The sequence below is a fragment of the Theobroma cacao genome, chromosome 2 (assembly GCF_053813885.1).
Source record: "Theobroma cacao isolate CCN51 chromosome 2, ASM5381388v1, whole genome shotgun sequence".
Lineage (NCBI taxonomy): Eukaryota > Viridiplantae > Streptophyta > Magnoliopsida > Malvales > Malvaceae > Theobroma > Theobroma cacao.
Genome location: NC_142640.1, coordinates 34,490,509 through 34,499,143, shown reverse-complemented (window position 1 = coordinate 34,499,143; position 8,635 = coordinate 34,490,509).

The window sequence follows — 8,635 nt, the reverse complement described above, 5'->3', positions numbered from 1 at the left end:
ATTGTAGTTCTTTCCGGAAGGAAGTGCAAAGGATGATGGACGAATCAAAGATTGAATTCTACATGGAAGCCTCAGGGCCAGCAGTAAACATGATGGCCAAAGATTCCACTCACCCAATGAAGATAAAACCTTTGACCATTTTCTATGAACCAAGAAGAGAGCCTGTGGAAAACAAAACCCAAGCCAAGATGACCATCGAAGTCCCTAAACCTTTCCCCTACAAAGATGACAAAGCTGTCCTGTGAAACTACAATTACAATGTACAAGTTTCAAATGCGGGGATATGGATGGCCGAATCTCAAGATAATGCTGCAAATATAACTGGTGTTGGGGGGATTACCTGCAGCGGACGTTGCTATACACTAGAGGCATTGGAGAATCTCAGGAAGGAGAAGGGAAAAGAAAAAAAGCAAAATTCGAGAGAAGAAAAAGTGCAATCTCAAGAATCGACAGATGGCTCAAAGGGGTCGGTGACGAAAAAAAAAGCTACCGAGGTCCTCAAGTTCATTAAACACAGTGAGTACAATGTGGTCGAGCAATTGAACAGGTTGCCTACTCGTATTTCACTACTATCTTTGCTCCTTAGCTCGGAACCACATAGGAACTCTTTGATGAAGATTCTGAACCAAGCATATGTGGATCACGACATTTCAGTTGAAAATTTAGACTACATCATTGGGAACATTTCAATGGGTAACATAATATCCTTTAGCGATAAAAAAATCCCTTCTAGAGGTAGGGGAAACTACAAAGCCTTGCATATCACTACCAAGTGTAAAGGCTGTACAGTCACAAAAAGTGTTGCTTGATAACGGATTGTCCTTGAATGTGATGCCCATGAGGACCTTGGCCCACTTACCCATCGACATGTCTTATATGAGAAAGAGCCAGATGATTGTGAGAACCTTTGATGGGACAAGGAGAGAAGTAATATGGGACATTGAGATACCGGTAGAAATCGGCCCGTGCACCTTTACCATTGAATTCCAGGTTATGGATATCGCTCCTTCATACAATTATTTGTTGGGAAGACCTTGGATCCACATGGTTGGGGCCATACCTTCATCGCTTCACCAAAAGGTTAAGTTCATCGTGAATGAAAAAATTGTATGTGTTAACGGGGAAAAGGACTTACTCATAAGCAAGCCAACAGATACTTCTTACATGGAAGCGGTGGAAGAAGTACTTGAATGTTCCTTCCGATTCTTCGAGTTCATTAACACCATATATGTTGGAGAAGGAGCCACACCGCCTATTCTGAGGCTTTCCAAAACCACAAAGATGGCTGTCAGTCAGATAGTAGGGAAAGGATGCCGAGCAGGGACAGGACTGGGAAGAGAACTGCAAGGCATTAGAAAGCCCATACGTGTTACCAAAAATGAAGAAAAGTTTAGCCTAGGGTATAAGCCAACTAAGAAGGAAAGAGAAGAAATGATAGCCGAAAGAAAAAAGGAAAGGTTAGCTCGCTTTAAGGGGCATGAGTTGGGAATCCATGGAATGACATATCCTAATTTCTATGAGACATTTCGATCTGGAGGCTGCATTTTTCCTGAATCACTCACCGTTGGGAGCTGAGAATCAGTGTCAGCTTTAGGGGAAGCCTTTTCTGATTTATCAATATGTGCAACGGAGGAAGGTGAAGAGCAGCCAGGAAATGTGGATGTGATTCCTACTACATACCTCAAGCCACCGAATTTGAAGTTGAGTAGCTGGACCACCATGAGTTTACCAGTCACTTGTGATTCAATTTCAAAGTAATGCAAACTAAACATCCATGCTTATGCCCAAGAGCATTGGAAATTTTATTTATCGGGCTTTTTATCATTTATCATTCTAATAAATTGACATACGTAGTGCATTTCTCATATCTCTCCTCATGGTTCACCATTTCCATTCTTGTCATCTCATTCCTTTATTTTAACTGTTTATCTATACAATAGCTTTACATCTTTCAATTCCCTTGACCTTCCAGGATTCCAAATAATGAACGTGAAGATGATAATGACAGTGGTTTTGAGGTTAATTTTGAAAAAGATACAAGTGTTAGTGAACTTGACAATACAAAAAACGTGGAAGATTATGATTTAACTCCAAACTTGTTAAGACTAGTAGAACAGAAGGGGAGACAAATTGTCCCACATCAAGAGACACTTGAAACGATTAATTTGGAAAATGAAGATAATAAGAAAGAAGTTAAAATTGGTACGATGTTGGCGCTGACTGAAAAAGAAAAACTAATGAAGCTACTTCATGAATATGTAGATGTGTTTGCATGGTCCTATCAAGATATGCCAGGACTCAATACAGACATTGTAGCCCATAAACTGTCTTTGAAACCTGAATGCAAACCAATTAAGCAAAAGTTAAGAAGAATGAAATCTGAAATGCTGTTGAAAATTAAGGAAGAGGTGAAAAAGCAATTCGATGCAAGATTCTTGGAAGTAGCTAAGTACCCCGAATGGGTTGTAAATATTGTCCTAGTGCCTAAAAAAGATGGGAAGGTAAAAATGTGTGTGGACTATCGAGATTTGAATAGAGCTAGCCCAAAAGATAATTTTCCTTTGCCCCACATCGACACCCTCGTTGACAATACTGTTCGTCATTCCATGTTTTCCTTTATGGATGATTTTTCAAGGTATAACCAAATTAAGATGGCACCAGAGGATAGAGAAAAAACTACCTTCATAACTATGTGGGGAACCTTTTATTATAAGGTAATGCCATTTGATTTGAAGAATGCTGAGGTAACTTATCAACGAGCCATGGTGACTCTTTTCCATGACATGATACACAGAGAGGTTGAGGTGTATGTGGATGATATGATTGTAAAAGCTCACAAAATAGAGGACCATGTGATCAATCTTGAAAGGTTGTTTAAGAGGTTACAGAAATTTCAGCTCAGATTAAATCCGGCAAAATGCACCTTTAGAGTAACTTCAGGAAAGTTACTTGGTTTCGTCGTCAATAAAAGAAGAATAGAAGTTGACCCGAATACGGTTCAAGCAATCCGTGATTTGCCTCCTCCCAAAACGCATAAAGAGGTTTGGGGATTCTTGGAAAGCTTGAATTATATAGCCCGGTTCATATCACAACTCACACTCAAATGTGACTCGATCTTCAAGCTCTTTCGCAAACACAATCTTGGGGCATGGAACGAGGAGTGCCAAGTTGCTTTTGACAAGGTTAAAGAATATCTATTAAGTCCGCCAGTATTGGTACCACCTGTGGTCGGGAGACCCCTCTTCTTGTACTTGACAATAAATGAAGGATCCATGGGATGTGTGTTGAGACAGCATGATAAAACTGGTAAGAAAGAAATGGCAGTTTACTACTTGAGTAAAAAGTTCACTGAGTACGAGTCCAAGTATTCCTCGTTGGAAAAAATATGCTGTGCTTTAGCATGGATGACGCATCGACTCAAGCAGTACATGCTATATCATACCACTTGGCTCATTACGAAGTTGGATCTTATTAAATACGTCTTCGAGAAACCATCCTTGTCAGGTAGAGTGGCAAGATGGCAAGTGTTGTTGTCTGAATATGATATTGCATATGTGTCCCAAAAAGCTATCAAAGGAAGTGCAATCTCAGATTTTCTGGCGAAAAGGGTGGAGGAGGATTATGAACCAATGGAGTTTGAGTTCCCAGATGAGGACTTAATGTCGGTTTGTCAAACAAATGAGGAGGAATTAGAAGAGAAAGAGAATTGGAAGATGTTTTTCGACGGAGCTTCGAATGCCTTGGGGCATGGCATAGGGGTCATGTTAGTGTCACCAGAAGGAGATCATTATCCCGTCATAGCTAAACTCAACTTCTATTGCACCAATAATGTGGCCAAATATGAAGCTTGTGTCATGGGTCTTCAGACAACAATCGAGAGGAAAATTCACATTTTGGAAGTATATGGGGATTCTGCTTTAGTCATTTATCAGTTTCAAGGAGAATGAGAGACACATGACTCCAAGTTAGTCCGGTATCATAAGTATGTTTCAAAGTTGATTGAAAATTTTGATAAGATTCACTTCACCCATTTGCCCCGAGAGGAGAACCAAATGGCTGATGCATTAGCCACGCTGGCAGCAATGTTCAAAGTTGGTACCGATGTCAAGATTCAACCTATCATGATTAATCTTCGAGAGTGCCCCGCACACTGCTCCAGTGTAGAGGGAGAAGTAGACGGGAAACCATGGTACCATGATATTGTGCATTATCTCAAGTTCCAGCTCTATCCGGAACAAAGCTCAAAAAATGATAAGAAAACCATTAGAAGGTTGGCAATAAATTTCTTCTTAGATAGGGACATCTTGTACAAGAAAAATAGGGATCAAGTGCTTTTGAGATGTGTGGATTCAGCCGAAGCTCGGAGAATAGTTGAGGAAGTTCACGAAGGAATTTGTGGGGCACATGCAAGTGGGCATATGTTGGCAAGACAGGTCATGAGAGTAGGATATTACTGGCTCACATTGGAAACAGATTGTATAGATTTCGCTCGAAAGTGTCACAAGTGTCAGATATACGCAAATAGAATCCACACTTCTGCAAATTCACTGAATGTACTGACATCACCATGGCCATTCTCAATGTGGGGCATAGATGTGATTGGGTTAATAACCTCGAAGGCATCAAATGGGTATCGGTTTATTCTGGTGGCGATTGACTACTTTACTAAGTGGGTAGAAACAGCATCTTATGCCAATGTGACCCAGAAAGTGGTATGTAAGTTCATCCAAAAAGAAATAATATGCCGCTATGGTCTCCCAAAAAGGATCATCATAGATAACGCTAGTAACCTCAATGGTTCGATGATGAAAGAGGTTTGTGCCAAGTTCAAAATCAAGCATCACAATTCAACGCCTTATCGCCCAAAGATGAATGGAGCGGTAGAAGCAGCCAACAAGAACATCAAAAGGATAATTGAAAATATGACAGATGTATACAAAGACTGGCATGAGAAGTTACCCTTTGCTTTGCATGCTTATCGCACAATAGTCTGAACTTCCACGGGAGCTACGTCGTTCTCTTTTGTGTATGGGATGGAAGTAGTTTTGCCAATTGAAGTAGAAATCCCTTCCCTAAGGGTCCTTAAAGAAGTACAGTTGGAAGAAACCGAATGGGTTAACGCTTGTTATGAGCAATTGAATCTCATAGAAGAAAAAAGGTTGACAGCTCTTTGCCATGGGCAGTTATATCAAAAGAGAATGATGAGGGCATATGGCAAGAAGGCACATCCTCGACAATTCCAATAAGGAGAGTTAGTATTGAAAAGAATTCTCTCGAACCAGCAGGATCCTCGTAGGAAATGGACGCCGAATTGGGAAGGACCATTTGTGGTGAGGAAAGCTTTTTCAGGAAGAGCATTAATTTTGGCAGAGATGGACGGAAGGGAGCTTTCTAACCCAGTGAATGTTGATGCTGTCAAGAAATATTTTGTGTAAAAAAAAAAAATTTCAAGTTGAAAACCTGAAAATGCGGCTTGAATTTGGGAGATGTGTTTAAGGTGAAAACCCGAAAAGGCAGTCTAGACACGAAGGAGGTCCAAGTACTACAAGGGCTTAACACAGAAGGGGTGAAAATCATGATTCGAGATGTTTAGACAAAAGATAAGGGAGCTGACGATTGTGCCTGTTTCGGGATAAAATTTCAAGACTAATGTCAATATCTATCGGAACAGTCATTAAGAAAGAACTATATCCCTTTTGTATTAATTGGTTTTCTCCTGTTCCTTGTCATTATGCCTGATTGTAGAAACTTCCCTTTTTCTAATGAAAAATAGCCTTTCTGCTCCCTACATGGTCATCATTTCCATTCTGCCAAGAGAGGAGATATGATTACATTGCATTGCATTTGTCATAAAATTGGAATGATATTTAATAAAGAGTATGGTAAAGTAAAGAAATGTTTGTAGTATTTTGAAAAAGGATCATAATTGACCGGGAATGAAATAGAGTCTGGTAATGTAAAAAAGGAAAGAGAAAAGACTAAGAAAAAAGAGAAAGAAATGGAAATAACAACATAATGGAGAACAGTAAAAAATGTGAAGAATGATTGGACCATGCATATGATAGAGGAAGAAAACAATTGTGAGCAATGAATCGGGGAAGACGAGAGATCGGAAGCGTGATCGGTTCATCCCCCAGTGATCAAAGAGAAGACTCTAAAACACCCAAAAAAAACTGATGAAGATGATTAGGATATTTAAATTACCATGTTCAAAGTTTTAAAACAATTGAAAAAGAGGGAAATTCATCTTTAAAGTCGTAGAGCCTTAGATGATGAATTGATTTATTTTTCACCACATCAAAAAAAGAAAAAGGTCTCGTTACCTCAATTTTGAGGAGTTCATTTTTAAAAGTTTCGTTGCCTCAGCTTTGAGGAATTCATTTTTAAAAAGTTTCGTTGCCTCAGCTTTGGGGAGTTCATTTTTAAAAAGTTTCGTTGCCTCAACTTTGAGAAGTTCATTTTAAAAGTTTCGTTGCCTCAGCTTTGAGGAGTTCATTTTTAAAAGTTTCGTTACCTCAGCTTTGAGGAGTTCATTTTTCAGGTTTCATTGCCTCAATTTTGAGGAGTTTATTTAAAAAAAAAAAACCTTGGTAATAGAATTAAAAAATGTAGTTAAATACAGTGTATACGTCTTTGCACTATTTCAGATTTTCGAAATGCGCAAACAGGGGCAATTGTAGACACTGTAAAAAAAAAGTTATAATAAAATTGAATTAACTAAAAGTAAACCAAAAAAAAAAAAGAGAGGTACGAATGGCAGGGTACGGATGCACCCTGCCAGCCACCACCCTCACCCAGCCAGATGCGAAAAATTCACGTCTGGCGGGGTAGTGGGAGCGTGTCCCCTTCAACCGAGTATAAAGGGTGCATTATAGCACTCATTCAGGGGCCAAAATCTAAAAACCAAAAAAAAATTCCTAGGAATTCCTATCAACCCAAAAACACAGCATCAAAAACATCCTAAGCTTTCTAGCAACCAAAAATAACCACAATCCATAACCAAAAAATAAAAAAAAAATAACAAAATCCAAAATGCCACCGGTTGGGTTACTGAGTTGAGGGATTTTTGTTTTTTGGGTGAAAGGAGAGGAAAGAAATTTTTTAGGATAGATTTTGGATTTTTGGGGGTTTTTGCTGCTGCCAAATAGAAAGCAATTTTAGGGAAGGGATTCTGTTGCTGCTAGTCAAAGTAGGAAAGCTTTGGTCTTTTGCGTCGCCGGTACAGTGAAGATCTGGTGAGAGGGCGAAAAAAAGAGGAACGGTGAGTGAAGAGAGGGAGATCTTGGGTGAGAGAGAGCAGAAAAAATAGAAACTGCTAGAGAGAAAGAGAAGTAGCTGGCCACTAGAGAGAGAAAGGGAAGGAAAAAGTGAAAAAAGGATCAAAAAATAGTGGGGGTTCTTAAAGTGCGTCGTATGGGTAGATCTTTCCTTTCCTACCCCATATGGCATACTTTGGAATAATAGAATTTACTGGCTGCAGAGTAAAAAGTTGATTGGAGTGGGCTGTAGATTTGGAGGAGCTTAGAAAGGCAAAACATTTATCATTTCTCTTAAAATTTTATGGCTTGAGCTGATTCATTTTATTTGTTCCTAGGATTACTGTTTAATCATTTAGGATTAGTACTTCGATATAATGTTCTAAAATCCTTAGGTTTTATTTTTGAGATTTAAGAAAGTAATACAAATAGAGGGATATGTAAATATAAATAATATAAAAAATTTTACATAAGAAAAGGATTTAAATGTAAGAAAATATTTATTAGAGGTATTTAAACTTAGGAAAATAAAGCATATAGCCAAAAAAATAGATTGCTAAATAAAATATGTTTATAGTGATAGATCTAGAGAGCTAAATATAAAATATAAAAATATAAATGAATGAAATAGATGATAGGCTAAAAATATATATATAAAGGTTAAGTTAAGTGAAAATTGGAAACTATTGAGATATTGGTGGGGTATCCTTGGGTAAAACCATATAAAGGAGCATGTAAAATATGTATATACATTAGATTATAAAAAATATATTTAGTGAATGAGAATAAATAAGGAAGAAACATTTTATGTTAAATAAAAAAATATATAGTTGAACTAGTTAAATAATTATAATAGGATAGGTATTAGAATTGACCTTAGAAAAATTGAATTTTAAGACACCATAATATTAAATAAGATAAGTAAACAATACCGATGATGGGATAATCGGTCGGGACGCGAGAAGTCACAATCCCGGGCCCATATTCCCTAGGTTCGAAATATGAATCAAGACTCCACCAGTACGATGGGAGGGCCTCGATTTCAAGATCCCGAAATTTTAATAAATAAAGAATTCGACTATACAAAAATTATTCAATAAAAATAATAAGTAAATAACAATAGATAAAAAAATGATGATAAAAATAATAATAATAATTCGAATATATAGTAAATAATTAATTTGTGAAAATGCAATATATATGACATTAAAATAAATAAATAAAATAAATAATAATAAAAAATCTAAAACAACTAATTTAAAATTAAGCATTAAATCTCAAGTGGCATAAACTATGAATTAATAAATATTATAAAAAAATGTGAAGACAAAGATAAGAAAGAAAAAAAAATATAGATATATAAAATAAGATTTTAGGCT